Source organism: Chiloscyllium plagiosum, unplaced genomic scaffold (assembly GCF_037043375.1).
Source record: "Chiloscyllium plagiosum isolate Xiang-an unplaced genomic scaffold, Cpla_swu_hap1 HiC_scaffold_39, whole genome shotgun sequence".
Lineage (NCBI taxonomy): Eukaryota > Metazoa > Chordata > Chondrichthyes > Orectolobiformes > Hemiscylliidae > Chiloscyllium > Chiloscyllium plagiosum.
In genome coordinates this window covers 88,673,403-88,690,534 of record NW_028270177.1, presented here as the reverse complement: position 1 = coordinate 88,690,534, position 17,132 = coordinate 88,673,403, and positions in this window count along the sequence as shown.

Here is a 17,132-nt window from a genome sequence, read left to right as displayed (position 1 = left end):
ACCAGACATTTGTGGGAGCAGAATAACGTCAATGGCAGAAAAAACATTTGAGACACTCTATCATTTTGCCATTTGTTCAGAGGTCAACTTTGTGTTTCTCACACTTTTCTAGAAAATTACCCAGCCTGAGATCTATATCATTGGCCACATGACGAAACGGGTTACAGTTGAAATTTGCTTTCACCAGGAGGTATGGAAAAAGACATTAATAACCCTCGAACATTTGTCAGAACATGAACAAGAGATTCTCAAAGCGCTGTTAAAGAGTGATTTCCCTTCTTCAGAAGTTTGAGATGTCTGGATATTTCCATTTATTAAAAATTGTGTGTGTTTAACATTTGACAGACAAACGAATGTAGGAAAATGATACACAGACAGAAAACTGTTGCTGAGACGATAATCAGAACGTAGTGCGTGGTGGAGCAGTGACAAAGTGCCTCATGACCAACTCCTGCTCCGCGGTCCGATGTTCCTATGTTCCATTCAGCTCCTCACAGCTCCTGCAAGGAGCAGATGGGAGTCACCTGCTCCAAATATGTGGTACACTGTAACACAGGATCTCACTCAATCCCTCACAAGTGTCACACACAGATTGGCATGGATTGGAAAATGTTATTTGGAAATGCAGGCTGGGTTCGAAAGATGTCTCTGGTCTCTTTAAAACTTGTGTTTCATTTGTTGGTCATGGGCTAAACCAAGATTCATCATGAGTAAAGCCCCGAAACCTCACTGAGAGATGACTCAAAAATGTTTTGCTCTCTCTGATTGCAACATTCAATAACAGAAAATCCAGGAAAATTACAACCATTTACTTTGCAACTAAAGAAAATTAGAAAATAAGGAACAAGATCAGGTCATTCGGACAGTCAAGCCATTGTATACAATAATGGCTGATCTACTGTAAACATTAACTCCTCTTTAATGCCGCTCAGCTCTCTGACAGGTCAACTACCCATCTACCTCCTCGATAAATAGTTTCAGTGATGTAGCTCCCTTAACTCTCTAGCCCAGACAATTACTGACAGTGATTACCCTCTGTGAGAGGACAGCACTTCCAGCAAATACGCTGTCACCTATTGATATGAACAAGAGATGAATACAGGGGCTCAGGAAAGAGTGCATGGCATTGATATCAAGGCAGTATTTGATTGAGAATGTCATCGGAACCACCTACTTATTTGAGCTGAATGGGAATCAGGGGTAACCTCCCACTGGTTGGAGTCTTTCAGAGCACAAAGGAAGATGTTTGTGGGCGGTGGCTGACAATCCTCTCAGTCCCGGATCATCTCTTCAGGAGATCCTCAGGTTAATGTCCTCAGTACAAAAATCTTCAACTCCTTCGTCGAGATCTACGCACCTGCACCTCTGGCACCGCCCATCCATCATGAGATCAGAGGCGGGTTGATCACTGAAGATCACACAATGTTCAGAATATTGTGTCACCCCTCAGTTCCTGAAACAGTCTCTGTGTCCATGTGCAGGAAGACCTGGACTGCAGTCCGGTTTATGCTGTTAAAGTGTCGGTAACATTCATGTAACAGCACGACCAGACACTGCACTTTCACAGTTAAAAGAGGAGCTCGTTCAGCACCTCAAGCTGGTTACACGGACATGTGGAAGCCATTCGGCCCATCGAAACGACTGACAAGAAGAGTGACAGCCCATTCAATTCTGCTGCCAGTTCCCCAGAAAGAGAAGTGGTCTGGTCAGTACATTGAGCTGTTAAACAGGAACAGGCAGAGCCCAATCAGACCCTTGAAACTATGGAACCAGGAGGAGGCCATTCAGACCCTCAAGACACTTATACAGGAACAGGAGGGTGTCATTGGTGCTCCAACCTGAATAACCAGTGGAGCAGAGAATGCACTCATAGACGGCTCACGATGTTCCTCGTGGCTCCATTGCCTGTGCAACGCATGATACTTTAACGTGGTTTGCCGGCATTGAGGAAGGAAGCCAGATGTTTTGTGCTAAGTCTCAAAGAGGCATCTTCCATCACCGAGAAGACAGACCCATATTATCCATGGAGGTCAGAAGTTGATGGAAATAGCTAACTGTTTTAGCATGAAGGTACTATGGCTCCTGTCGGGATTGTGCATAACATGACGTTCATAATGTGTGGGGAGGTTAGTCAAAGACTGACCCGCTCTCTCTCTCTCTCTCTCTCTCTCTCAATCGAAATGGAGAGTGACGTGGGTTGAGAGGGACGTTCCCAGAGGCTTTTAAACGATCGAGAATAATGTAAACCAAGTAATAAAAGGGCCATGGAATTTATCATCGTATCAGTGTCTGTTTGGAATCTAATGAGTAACTGTCCATCCCCTTAAGGTTCAATGCAATCACCTCCTATTCCCTCAAAGCGCTACAGATTAATCTTCGTGCACTCCCGGGAGGTACAATCATCCCAACAATGAGGCTGGTGAAACTCCTTTACACTCTTTCTGCCAAGAGGATGATTTCTTATAAAAGAGAGAAAATCTGTCAACAATACCCCAAATACTATCTCAACAACACTCTCAGGGTTGATCGCAATAATTCTGTTCCCTTACTTAGCTGTCTCAGCTTCTTTCTTGTGCCGTAAAAAGCCAGTCCTACTCTCTACATTGCGCATGATGCGGAATTTAGAACTTCCTTACATCTGTACGTCAGCATCAATAAAATCATCACCAGATGTGCCAATAGAGATGAATATCACTCTCGGAGGGACACTCAATCCGAAATACTTCACTCGAAACAGGGAATGGTCACCTACCTGAATGGAAATGACTTGCAGGAACATGGAAATCAGGCAGAGAAAGGGAGCTGTCTTTTCTTTTGTTCTGCTCTCAAGGGATGTGTTCAGCCCTGGTCGGATCTGCATGTTATGCCGATCCTGAACTGAGTGGCTGTTTCAGCTGTTCCACAGGTCAATAAAGAGTAAATCACATTGCTGTGGGTTTGCAGTCACATAGAGACCTGAGCAGGGAAGAATGACCCATTGACTTCTCTACAGGACATGAGGCAAGCAGATAGGCTTCTGTTTTAAACAAGTGGTGATGATTTCATTTGCATTCCATCAACTTCGTTCATGAGATAACAAAATATTATTATGCTGTGCCGTTTGATTATGAGTCAATGACTTGAGCACAATGCACTGTCTGTCCATCAGACTGATTCTGAGGAGAGGACAAATTAACCAACTCAAGTGCAAATATTTTGTGACGGAAGCATAGTTAGAAGGGACTTGAAACGGTTACATCTGGATTTACCAAAGGCACAAATGATGAATTATTCAGCAGTTGCACTGAGGCTGAGAAGGAGACCGAAATGTCCTGATAGTGGTCTTGGGCAGGATTGGTGAGTGGGGAGAATATGTAGGAATGTAAATCTGAATGGAGAAAAAAGATCATGGAGTTTAAGAACAGTGTGGTTTCTCCTCGTGTATTGTTGAGTAAGTTGTGAATAGTAATTTGCTAGTTATAATTTGTAAGGAATAAAATTTTTGAATGTATCTGAAAATGATGACTTCCAAATTCTAAAATTTGAATATGAACAGCAATTCAGTTCAACTCAATTTATTGGTCAAATGGAATGACTTACCAGGAACACCAACTATAGCGAGGATGGGATAAAAACCACCTTGAATAATCCAAAGGATATCTTCGATCCGTGTTGCTAATGATATCCAAGGCTGTGAAATGTAGTAAAGACCCAAGGATAAACTCCTGTCTTTTGGAACATTCCAGTTTAATGTTCTCATATTCTGATCCATTATTGGAACATTCCAATCTAATGTCCTCAGATTCTGATCTCTCCTCCCCCTGTCTGTCGAGCTGCTGATCCCTGTTAGTCCGGTCGGTGATGTTTCCACCCATACTGGGATAACACATTGAACTGCGTCCTTAATCAATAGAAGAGGCAAACTCTCCTGTGACACATTTATGATCCAAGGAGACTGACAACAATCACAGTCACTGAACAAATAGGTCCAACCAACGCCTTTCAATTCAATATTGTTTATTAAAATTCAAAACAATGATTCAAAGTTGCGCATTCTGGATTGGATATGTGAGAGTGACTTATGGAACAAATCTTGAGGCTGGTAGATCAATTGAGTGTTACCATTCAATCTGCCTTGGATGCAGGAGTAATGCCATAAGTTTATCAGAAAGTAAACATGCTTCTCTGTTTATAAATGGAAACATACATTCTGTTACTAGTGAGCAAGAATTATTATTTCAATATATCATTGAGATAACTTTTATAGTTCATGATCTGAGGGGAATGTGTGTCTGAGAAACGTGGGGTCATAACAGACAAATGGCATGGATATGTTAACAGAGAATTGTAAGTGGCAAATGCAATTCAGATTGTTATTCCAGTTTCGGAGAGAGGCAGATGAGGCCTGTGCTATCGATGTTATCGATGGTAGTGAACTGTGATGAAATGTCAGTTACTGGACTTCAATTACAGTGTGATGATGGCATTGTGGAGGAGACAGAACACAGAGAATTGGGAGACATGGCAGTTCAGACTGGACGGAGGGACAATAATATTCCCCAGTCATCAGTATTGGAATGTTGCCCTTTATAACTTATATGAAGAACAGATTCAAGGATACATTTAAAGTGAGGAATGAGTAGCAAATTCTGTTTCTTGAACACAAAATACAGGACAAAGTGATTTTCTGTCCATACTAAACTATGGAAACTACAAAGAGATAAGATACACTCTTGATATTGAGCTACATAAATTGAAATGTGTATTACACAACCAGGGAAGAGGTGTGCAATCTGTCTCAATCATTATTAGGCCCTCAGCTGAGAGGCTAATTTCCCCTCTGTCAGTAATCCACCTCATTGAGATTCTCTGGCGCAATATAGAACATAGAACATAGAACATAGAAGAATACAGCGCAGTACAGGCCCTTCGGCCCTCGATGTTGCGCCGATCCAAGCCCACCTAACCTACACTAGCCCACTATCCTCCATATGCCTATCCAATGCCCACTTAAATGCCCATAATGAGGGAGAGTCCACCACTGCTACTGGCAGGGCATTCCATGAACTCACGACTCGCTGAGTAAAGAACCTACCCCTAACATCTGTCCTATACCTACCCCCCCCCACCACCTTAATTTAAAGCTATTAATGATATCTCAGTATCGAGCACGATTCTCAGTTCCTGCTGCTGTTCACCCAGTCTGTTTAAATTAAACCACCCTGTCACTGTAAAAAAAAAAATCACTTGGCCTTTTGGACTCTGTTTAACTGTCAGCAACTCAGCTCTTGTGATATTAATGAAGATAAATGCTCTGGAACCACAGCCAGTATCCACACAGTGCTCACAGGGTATGGCACCGGATAAAGGTCTTGCACTCCGTGAGAATTTCTAAATAAAACTTCCATTTTCTGTCTGTTCCTGTCTATCTCCCCTCATGCTGTCTTCTCACCCTCGTTTAACATCCCTCCAATCACTCCCTGTTTCCACATTGTGCAGTTGTACAGCTTGATGTTCGATTGGGACAACACTACTATTATAGCACAAGCCAAACAGAGAACAGCCAGGCAATTCCTAGAGGCATGGCACTCATTCACAGATTCTATCAACAAACACATCGACCTGGACCCAATATACTGGCCACTGCCGCGGACAGCTGGAACTGACAACCGGAAGCGGCAGATACAAACCACTACAAATGCCGGAGGAAACATCACAGAAGCGCTTCACAGGAGGCTCCCAAGCACTGAGGATGTCACCTAGACAGGGGACGAAACGTGTACAACACAAATTCCCAGCTTGGCGAACAGAACCACAACAACGAGCACCCGAGCTACAAATCTTTTCACAAATGTTGTGGCCATTTTGGAGAAATGGATAGAGCAGGGGAAGGACTGATCGTTGCAGGGTCTGGGGATTAGATGCTTCATTAAGAACAAGGAAGGTACGACATGTGGAGTGGGGGAGGGTGGCATTGTTAATCAAAGACAATATTACTTTGGCAGAAAGAATGTTTGATAAGGACTTGTCTACTGAGTTAGTATGGGAAGGGGTTAGAAACAAAAACGGAGAGGTCACCCTGTTGTCAGTTCTTTATAGCCCTCTGAAAAGTTCCAGAGATGTAGAGTAAGGATTACAAAGATGATACTGGATAGGAGCGAAAATAACAGTAGTTATTATGGAGGACTTTAACTTTCCAAATATTGACTGGGTCAGTTTTTGTCCAATGTATACAGAATGGTTTCCTGACACAGTATGTACATAGGCCAACAAGGTACAAGACCAAATTGGATTTAGTTCTGGGTAATGAACCAGACCAGGTATTAGATTTGGAGGTAGATGAACACTTGGCTGATAGTGACCACAATTCTGTTATGTTTATCTTAGCGATGGAAAGGGACAGGTATATACCGCAGGGCAAGACTTATAGCTGGGGGAAAGGCAAATATGATGCGATTAGGAAAGGTTTTAGGATACATAGGATGAGGAAGGAAACTGCAGGAGATGGGCACAATTTAAATGTGGAGCTTTTTCAAACAACAACTACTGTGTGTCTTTGATAAATTAATGCATGACAGGAAAGGAGGAAGTGGTCGAGTGAGGCTGCTGTGGTTTACTGAAGACAATGAATCTCTTGTCAAGAGGAAGAAGGAGGCTTATGTGAAGATGAAACGTGAAGGCTCAGTTCGGATGCTTGAGAGTTAAAAGTTATCCTGGAAGGACTTAAAGAAAGAGATAAGAATAGCCAAGAGAGAGCATGAGAAATCTTTGGCAAGTAGGATCCAGGAAAAACCTCAAGCTTTCTATCAGTATGCCATGAATAAAAGAATGACCAAATTAAGATTAGGGTCAATCAACGGCAGTAGTGTGAAGTTGTGTGTGTAGTTTAAGGAGATAGGACAGGCACTAAATAAATATTTGAATCATTATTCACAATAGAAAGACAATGCTGTCGAGGCCTATATGGAGTAAAGATTATTAGACTAGATGGGATTGAAGTTCGTAAGGTGGAGATGTTAGCTATTCCAGAGAGTGTGAAAATAGATAAGTTCCCTTTGCCAGATGGAATTAATCCTTGGATTCTTTGAGAAGTTAGGGAGGAAGTTACAGAACATTGGTTCGAATCTTTACATCGCCATTGTCTGCAGGAATAGTGCCAGAAGACTGGATGATAGCAAATGTTGTCCCTTTGTTCCAGAAATGGAGAAGAGACAACCCTGGTAATTATATACCAGGCTTACTTTGGTTATCGGAAAATTGTTAGAAAGGATTATAAGAGATAGAATTTATTATCAACTAGAAAGGTATCATTTGATTTGGAATAGTCAACAAGGTTACGTGAAGGGTATGTCATGCTTCACAAATCTTACTGAGTTCATTGAGAAAGTGACCAAACAGGTGGATGAGGGTAAAGTGGGGCATAAGGATTTCAGTAAAACATTTGATAAGTCCCCCATATTAGACTATTGCGGAAAATATGGAGAGTGTCGTGTTGGAAAAGCAGAACAGATAAGGCAGCGTCCAAGTAGTAGGAGAGTCGATGTTCATTTGTTAACCCTTCATCAGGAATCAGTGTTCTGGTCTCCAGCATCTGCAGTCTTCACTTTCCCCTAGCTCCTCGGATGCTGCCTGACATACTGTGCTTTTCCAGCACCACACTTTCGACTCTGATCTCGAAATCTGTAGTCCTTACTTTCTCCCAGAAAATACGGAGACGTGGAATTGAGGGTGATTTAGCGGTTTGGATCAGCAAATGGCTAGCTGAAAGAAGACAGAGGGTGGTAGTTGATGAGGAATGCTCATCCCCGAGTTCAGTCGCTCGTGGTATACTGCAAGGATCTGTTTTGGGCGACTGTTGTTTGTCTTTTTGAAAATGACCTTAATGAGGGAATGGAAAGATGAGTTAGTAAATTTACGATTCACAGTCAGGTCGGCGGAGCTGTGGGTAGTGCTGAAGAATATTGCAGATACTGAGCTGTAATGTTCTATGTTCATGGACTGACAATGGGCTGAATAGCTTCCTTCTGTGATGTAACAATTCTGAGGTACTCTGACCCACAATAAAAGCTTTAGGTGCCTGCAGAGACAAGCTGGTCCAGTAAAGGATACACACTGCACAAACATCCATCATCTCTTCCTGTTCTCTGATATACAGCGGCCTCAAAATATCTGCCCAAACAAAACAGATAGATTCAAATTCAAGCAGTCAGGAGGACGTTCACACGAGGGGATTGCCATCAGGAGATTTAATGAATAATAAGATTTCAGAATAACACAAATAATAAGACAATATCACAGCAGCATAACCATTAGCAGCAGAGTAAAAACGTACAGTTGCAAATAGTTCCAAGTTCAACATTGTGTTGAGTTTTGGTCACCTCGCTTTAGGAAGGATGGTATTAAACTGGAACTTTACAGGGATTTTGCCAGGACTGAAGTGTCTGAGTCATGGGGAGAGGTTGGATAAGCTGGGACATCTCTCTTTAGAGCGCAGGAGACTGAGGGGGGCATGACGTGCTTCGAGAGACTAGTCATGTCCCACTTCAGTTCCAGTCTCCAAGCCTGCCTCAATCACCTACAATTCTCCTACCAGTGGACGGCGGAGGTCAGTGAACAATTAAACAAAAAGTATCATAAGTCCCTTAAGCGAGTAACATTTTCCAACTTTTTCAACTGGTAGGCTACCGTTTTCTTTTTCGTATCAAAGGGCACAACGTCACATCTACCCACATTGCTCTTCATTGCCCCGTATTTGCACAGACATCTCACTTGCCTCAGTCACCTTGGAGCTTTTCTTACATCCTCCGAACCCACTCATAATCCGAAATCGAGTAGTGCCTTCAGCAGGCTTGGAAACATTACATTTGATTCCCTCTAACAAAAGTTTGGTGTGTATTTGAAATAGCTAGAGCCCAAACACTGAATTCTGCTATACCCCCGAGCCCTCTGCTGTAAACAAAATCGATTTAGTAGTACTCACTGTTTCCTGTTTGCTCTCCCATTCTAAAACCGCAAACCTTCTGTTAGCCCCAGTCCCATAGGATTCGAATTTGCATAGTAGGCTTGGAGCTTTATCAAAAATCTTCCTGAAAATTCAATCGTATTGCATTGATTGCTTCTCCATAGTTTTGCTGAAAGTCAGGTTCTCAAATATGATTCCCATTTGATAAATCACTGTTGCCTTTGTCTCAGCCCACTACTTTCAGTTAAAGTACTTTCTCCATAACATTTATTTGCTAATTGTATTCTACTCCCCTTTTCTTTCTCACCAGATTAAGCTTTCCTTGTATTGCTGGGAAGATTGATTTTTGTTTTGTTTTCTTCTGTGAAGACATAACTGAAATATTTGCTGCATAGTTCTGCCATTTCCCTCTTCTCCATTCTCTGGTTTCAGACTGTAAAGAAGCTGCACGTTCTTTTCCTTTAATTTTGCCACTGATGTACTTTATGAAGCTATTACAAGTTCACTCTTATTACCCTTGTGCATATAGAGTGTTCTGAAACCCATCGATTTCTGTCTTAAGCTTCTCAATGATTGACCTTGCACAACCATGTACTCATCAAAAATACAGCACGGTCTACATTAGTGCCACTTTTCTACACGAGCCCCAGAGCTGCGAATGCTATGACACTTCAAGTGGTCGTCCAAGTACTTTGTAACAAATGCGAGTTTACCCGTGACAACTCCCTCTTTAATTGTGCATTCCAGACCCAAAAACCATCTGGGTGAAATATGATCCTCAAGTCCCCTCTAAATCGCAAACCCTTTACTTTAAGAATGTTTTTCTCCCTCTGACTAAAAGGAACAGCTGATGTCTATCCACCCCTCCATGTCCCTCATACTCTTGCTTCTGAATCGCACCCCCCTCAGCCTTCTCTGCTGCAATGTAAACAAGGAGAAAGTGAGGACTGAAAATGTGTTGTTGGAAAAGCGCAGCAGGTCAGGCAGCATCCAGGGGACAGGAGAATCGACGTTTCGGGCATAAGCCCTTCTTCAGGAATGAGGAAAGTGTGTCCAGCAGGCCAAAGTCAGGACTGCAGATGCGGGAGATCAGAGCTGAAAATGTTTTGCTGGAAAAGTGCAGCAGGTCAGGCAGCATCCAAGTAGCAGGAGCATCGACGTTTCGGGCATGAACCCTTCTTCCTGAAGCAGGGCTCATGCCTGAAAGGTCGATTCTCCTGCTCCTTGGATGTTGCCTGACCTGCTGCGCTTTTCCAGCAACACATTTTCAACTCCAATGTAAACAACCCGATCTTATCCACCCTCTTTCCATTGCTAATATGCTCCATCCCAGGGAACATGCTGGTGAATCTCCTCTGCAATCCCCTCCAGTACAATCACACCCTTCCTGTAATTGGATCCCAGAACTATACACTGTATTCCATCTTGGCCAAACCAATGTTCTGCAGAGCTCTTATAATCTGTGCCTCGATGAATAAAGGCTATGCTTACGCTCCCCTTTACTTTCTCAACTTGTGTATTAACCTGTCCACACACATTCAGGGATGTGTGGAGAAGCTGCCTCTGAGCTCCCTAGTGTGCTGCCATTCACTGAGTATTCCGCTATTTCCTTCCTTCTTACAAAGTGCATCACCTCATATTTATCAGGGTTGCATTCCATCTGCTATTGATCTGTCCATCTGACCATTCCATCTGTATCTTCCTGTAACAAAAGACCTTCCTCCTCACTGCCAACCACCCGGTCAATCGTTGTATCAAACACAAACTTAGTTATCACACTCTCCCCGCCCCTCCTCCATATTTACAGATGCACCATATATGAATACCACAAATGATAAGGTTATAGATCACACAACACCAGGTTATAGTCCAACAGGTTTATTCGGAGGCACTAGCTTTCGAAGTGCTGCTCCTTCATCAAGTGGTTGTGCGCTTTGAAATCTCGTGCCTCCGAACAAACCTGGTGTGTGTTATTTTTAACTTTGTCGACCCGAGTCCAACTCAGGCACCTCCGAATCACAAATATTGAGGGTCACAACATTGATCCCTATGGTGCACCATTAGACACCGGCCTCCAGTCACACCAACAGGCTTCCACCATCACCCTCTGACTCCTACCACTAAAGTTGATTTAGATGCAACTTGGCAAGTCACTAATGACTCCTACCTATTCCCTGGTTATTCTGTTCTACATGACACACTTGTTGAATACCTGGGGATTCTCCCTAAACTTGCCGTGCCAGCAGGTTTCCATGCCCCTGTATTAGTCAGTTCTCTCCGAGTCAAAAATTTCCTCCTTATTGCAGTCTTAAATGGCCTGTCCCTTATCCTGCCATTATTTGCCTTAACTGTAGAGTAGACAGCCAGAAAAACATCCTGTTTATTTCCACCTTGCCAAAAGTTTAGTGAATTTTCTTAATTTCACTGCGATCACCTCTCATTCTTTGAAACCCTAGCGAACACAGTCTGAGTTTCTGCATCAGACAATCTCGCCATCGGAAGGACGAATCTGGAGAATGTCTATTGCACTTCCTCTGTGGTCAATATATTCTTTCTCAGATTATGTCACCAAAACTGTATACAATACTCCAGGTACAGTCTCACCAACCCTGTACACAATACTCCAGGTACAGACTCACCAACTCTGTACACAATACTCCAGGTATAGTCTCACCAACCCTGTACGCAATACTCCAGGTACAGTCTCACCAACCGTGCACACAATACTCCAGGTACAGGCTCACCAACTGTGTACACAATATTCCAGGTAAAGTCTCACTAATACACTTTGAAACTAATTTAGCATTTTGTTGCATCGATATTCTGACGCCTTTCATTGAAGGTGAACCCAACTTTAACTTTCCACTTACATATATTCTTCCAAATACCCTTCAAAAATTCCGAAGTTATTAGGTATGATTTCCTTTCAGAAATGTATACTGATTCTCTCCAATGTTGCTGTTAATTTCTAAATATCCAATATTGCATCCTGTCTCATAGATTCCAAACGTTTCTCTACAGATGTCAAGTTAATTGGTCTGCATTTGTTCACACTATCACTTTTTTCCGTGTCTAGGTGTCTGGATCCATTCCATTCATCTCCCTACCATGCTTGGATCACGTTTATTACCTTCCATTTATCTACAATTCCACCCTCTTAGAATGTACAGGAAAATAAAATACAGTCATCGACAGTGCAATTAATACTTCTATTGCTGATTTATTTCTGACACTTTGAAATGATTTACATCTGTTTAGTTAGACATGGCAATGCTTCATCCAGCTCCATGTTCAAGTATTATCTTGTTCCTGATAGGAATTGACTTTGTGTCTTTAGCTGCAGACGTCCGATATGGTCACGTGGTATTTCTGGGTGATTTTCTGTATCTTCCTCCATGAAGACAGATGCAAAGTAACTGGTTATTTTCTTGGCCATTTCCCTGTTCTCCACAACATCCTCTCTTCTCCCGATTACAAATTTCCACATTTGACCTTGCTTCTATTTTGTTTCCTTTGAAATACATATATAAATTTATGCAGCCTTTGTGTTCCTGTTTGTTAGCATGCATGTTCGCTTTTTGATTTCCTTCTCAGTTTCATGGCCCTCCTTTTCTGGACTGTAAATTTCTCACATTTCTCAGGGTTCCATAATGTCTGGAATTCTTCTGAAGTTACTTCATATGATTAATATAATCTTTAATTTGTTATGTTAAGCATCATTAAGTCACTTTCTCACTTTTGGGTGCAATTACCATAAATAAATTGACTTTTGCTTCAGACTTTGCAGTATTTCTAGAAACAGATAAATCCAAGAACATTTAAGAGGACAGAAAAGAGATTGCGGGGGCCTGGCTGATATTGTTACATCATTGGTGACCATGGGTGAGGTCCCGGATTAGTGGAGAAAATTCTGTGCTCTTCTTCAAGAAGGGCCACAAAAAAATCCTGGGAACTATAGACCAGTAAACCGAACATCTGTAGTTGGTAAGGTACTTGTGAATATTCTGAAAGATAAGATAAACATACATTTGGAAAGGCAGAGTATGATTAGGAGCAGTCAGCACGACTTTGTGTATGGGAGATCATTGCTGACAAATTTATTAGAGTTCTTTGATGGCAGGGTGATATATGTAGTCCAATTGATTTCAGCAAGGCCTTCAATAAGGGTTCCAATGGTACGCTGCTCTGTGAGGTGAGATTTCATGGAATTGAGTGGAAACAGGGCAAATTAGATACAAAATTATCTTGATGGTAGGAAGCAGAGAGTTATAGTGGTAGGATGCTTGTCACTAGTGGAGTGCCTCAGTGTTTGGTGCTGGGACATTACTGTTTGTTTTATGTATAATGATTTAATTTTGAATGTACAAGGCATGATTATTAAGATTGTAGATGACAATAACTAATGTGGTATCGTGCACAATGAGGAAGGTTATCAGACATTGCAGCAGTAATTAATCAGTTGAGGAAGGGGGCCAAGAAATGGCCAATGGAATTGAATGTGGAGAAATGTGAGTTCTTGCATTTTGCAAAGTCAATCCAATGTCGGAGTTTCCTGGTGAATGATTGGGCCTTAAGGGTTGTGGTGGAACAGCCAGACCCTGGAATCCAGGTGAACGGTTCTCTGAAAGTTGATTCAGACATAGACAGGACAGTGAGGAAGGCGTTTGGCATACTGACATTCATCAGTCAGGTCATTGAATATCGAAGTTGGGGATTTATGTTGCAGTTATACAGCATGCTGGTGAGGCCATATTACAGCTTTATATTCAGTTTTGTTCACTTTGTTAAGGGAAGGGTGTTATTAAACAGGAAAGACTGCAGAGGAACTTTACAAGGATGTTGCCAAGGGCTCAATGGTCTGGGTTTTAAGGAGAGGTTTGACAAGCTGGGACATTTTACTTTATCGTGTATGAGACTGAGGGGGAATCTGATGGAATTGTATAAGATCATGGGAGGCATGGATAGTGAATGCACTCAGTCTTTTTTCCCAAATGTTGGGCAATCCCGGACTAGAGGGCATCAGTTTACGGGCAGAGGAGAAAGAATAAACGGCAATATGAGGGGCAACATTTTTTTACACAGAGGGTGGTATGCATATGGAATGAGCTGCAAGCGGAAATCGTTGAGGCAGGTACATTAACAACACTTAACAGGCATTTGGTCAAATACATGGACAGGAAAGGCTTAGAAGGATACCGGGAAAGAGCAGGGAAACGGTGTTAGTGTGAATGGACAATTTTTCTGGACTGGACTACTTTGGGCCGAAGGGCCTGTCTCTATGCTGCAGGACTCTGTGACCCGAACAACCATTGCTTGTCTCTCACTGAATGTTATATTGTTCTTTTCGAATTCACTGGAGCTAACTTGACCCTCGCGCCTCCAGGCTTCCACGATGTTTGACTATAATGTTCAAAATGTCTATATTGCATGCAGACGGTATGTAAAATGCAACATATTAATGTCCCAATTCCTCAAAGCTGCTTCAGAGCAAGGTTAATAATTAGTCTTTCGGACCACAGAACACCAAATCCAAAATAACCTGCTCTCTAGTTTGGTTCACAATATACTCTTCAACCCACCTGATATACACATATGGAATTTATTTGTCACAACACGAGCAGTCACTTAGTTAACGCAGTTTCGAGGCAACTTGATGCCATCCAGTATTACTGCAGCACCCACGATTATTTGTTATTCATTTACAGGATGAGGGCGTTGAATTTATAACCAGCATTTATTGCCCATTCCTGAGGGCTGTTAATTTTCAACAGCATTGCCTTGATCTGGAGTCATAAGCAGGCCAGACCAGGTAAGGACAGCAGTTTTCTTCCCTGAAGGACATCAGTGAACCAGATGAGTATTTCCAACATTCGACAATGGGTTACTGGTCATCATAAACCCTTGATTCCAGATACTAATTGAATTCACATTCCACCATCCGCCATGACAGGATTCAAACTTGGGTACTCAGAACATTCCCTGGGTCTCTGGGCTAAGAGCCCAGCGATAATACCACGAGGCCATTGCATATACTTGCATATCCAATTTCCAGAGCATATGATGCAATATATTTGTGCGACAGTTTTGGTCTCGATATATAACGCACCAATGTTTGTTTCTCTTTGCTATTTGTAAGATCCACCCAAACTGATTCTGTGAAATCTGAGGGACAGTGTCTGTGGCGTTAGTAGTAATAAACTTGGACAAGACATCAAGGTAGACTTGCCTTGACGCTGGGATGATATGAAGAATTGTTCAGCAATACAGGACAAGCATCACCATCCTCTCCGCTCTGTCAGGATAAGTGTTACTATATTCTCTCTGCTCCCTCACACTCACTGTATATCTGTTATAGCACCTACCCCTGAACAATGCTCACACTGTCTCTCCAAATAAGGCTCAAGCATGACCACTCTCACTATTGAATTCAGCACCTTCCTTCCCCCACTTTTTCTGTCACTGACACAATAGCCCTGCACACTAATAACATGGCGTGGATACAACACAATGGACAGACTCCATCCTGACACCTCACCCTTCCCCCATCCACCGAAACCAGCACTAACAGCAGGGATACCCATCCCACCCTCACTCCTTCCTTTCCCTTCTCCCATTCCAGGAGAAACAGCCTAGAATATGACAGAAAGGGCCAAGCCGGGTTGTGGAGTGCCTGACATCCTTTCCCTCATCCCCTAACCCGCCATGTGGGGAGGACCCTTGTAGGTGCCGGAAAGGACCAGGAGGCCTTGTGTGGAAATTCTGAAACATCCACGTCCCACCAACCCAGTAAGGAGCAATAGTCAGGAAAGAGCAATTCTCAATTTAAAATCACTGGCAATTCCAACCTCATCTCTCTCACTCGCAAAAGAACAGATGCCCCATTGCACAGAGATGCAGTCATTGAAATACACAGAAATATTGGTAAACACCACAAAATACTAACATGCACAATGCATACAAGGAGATAGGCACACACACACAAAGAAGCACACATAGACATATACAGTCAAACACAAATAGACAGGAACACAGTTAGAATCACACAGTCTGATTACACAGACAGACAGACGTAGTCACAAAAGATACAAAGATAACAAGCACATAGACACACACACATATCCATACACAAAGACACAGACACTGGTGTCATTAAGACACAAATAAATAAGTTTTTGATTTATAAGGCGATCAAGAATTCTAGGGAGAAAGTAGTAGAATGATGTTGAGGAACTTATAAGAAATGATTGAATAGCATGTCAGAATTGATGGGCCGAATGTACTAATTCTCTTCCTTTCTTTAATGCTTGTGTGGTGTTATTCTATCAGGAATTTTCTTCCTGAGACAGCAGCAGAGGCTGGGTTTGATAAATATTTGATTGGAAAGAGTCAGTGGTATTGTGGAACAGAGCTGGATGGCGGAATGGTTTATGTCTATTCATAGTTATTGTATCCTTATATCCGAAAAGGGGCATCATTTGATGTGAGGTTAAGGCAGATGTAAAATAATGGGACCCACAGTGAAATCAGGATGTGCCCTTCCCTTTAGTGTTGTGCTACCTGTGGTGTCCTCATCCTCAGAGAGCAGTGAAGACTCGGTTATTGAAGATATTCTAGGCTGAGCTCGACTGATCTTTGCTGGACAGGAGAGTCAATGTTTATTGGGAACAGACAGAAGAGGGATGGTTAGACACAATCGGATCTACCATGAGCATTCCGAATGGTACAGCCGAATGGCCAACTGCCGCCCGTACTCCATGTGCTGTTCCCTCAATCCACCCCTCGAGTCTGTTACAGGATAGGGGACCACCCCATTCAGCCACACAGGATCGTTACAATGAGATGGGAGGAGATCATTCTGCCCGTCAAAGGAGTTACACAGGATATATAGAATGAAGTAATTCAGCTTGTTGAGTACATTACACAGCCCAGGAGGAGGCCATTCAACCCGCCTGAACTGCTGCATAGGAACAAGGATGCTATCCCTGACAGGAAATAAACAGTGGAGATAAATGAATATTTTTTACCAATATATAACTAGTTTTGCCTCAGAGATCACTGTGGGGTCATCAATGATCAATAATCAATGTCAAATATCTGGATGAAGGGATTGAATGAATATTATTCGATATATCTTTGAATGGAGGTCGTGAATCTGCATTGTGATATAGACAGGGAAGGTTAGTGAGCAAAC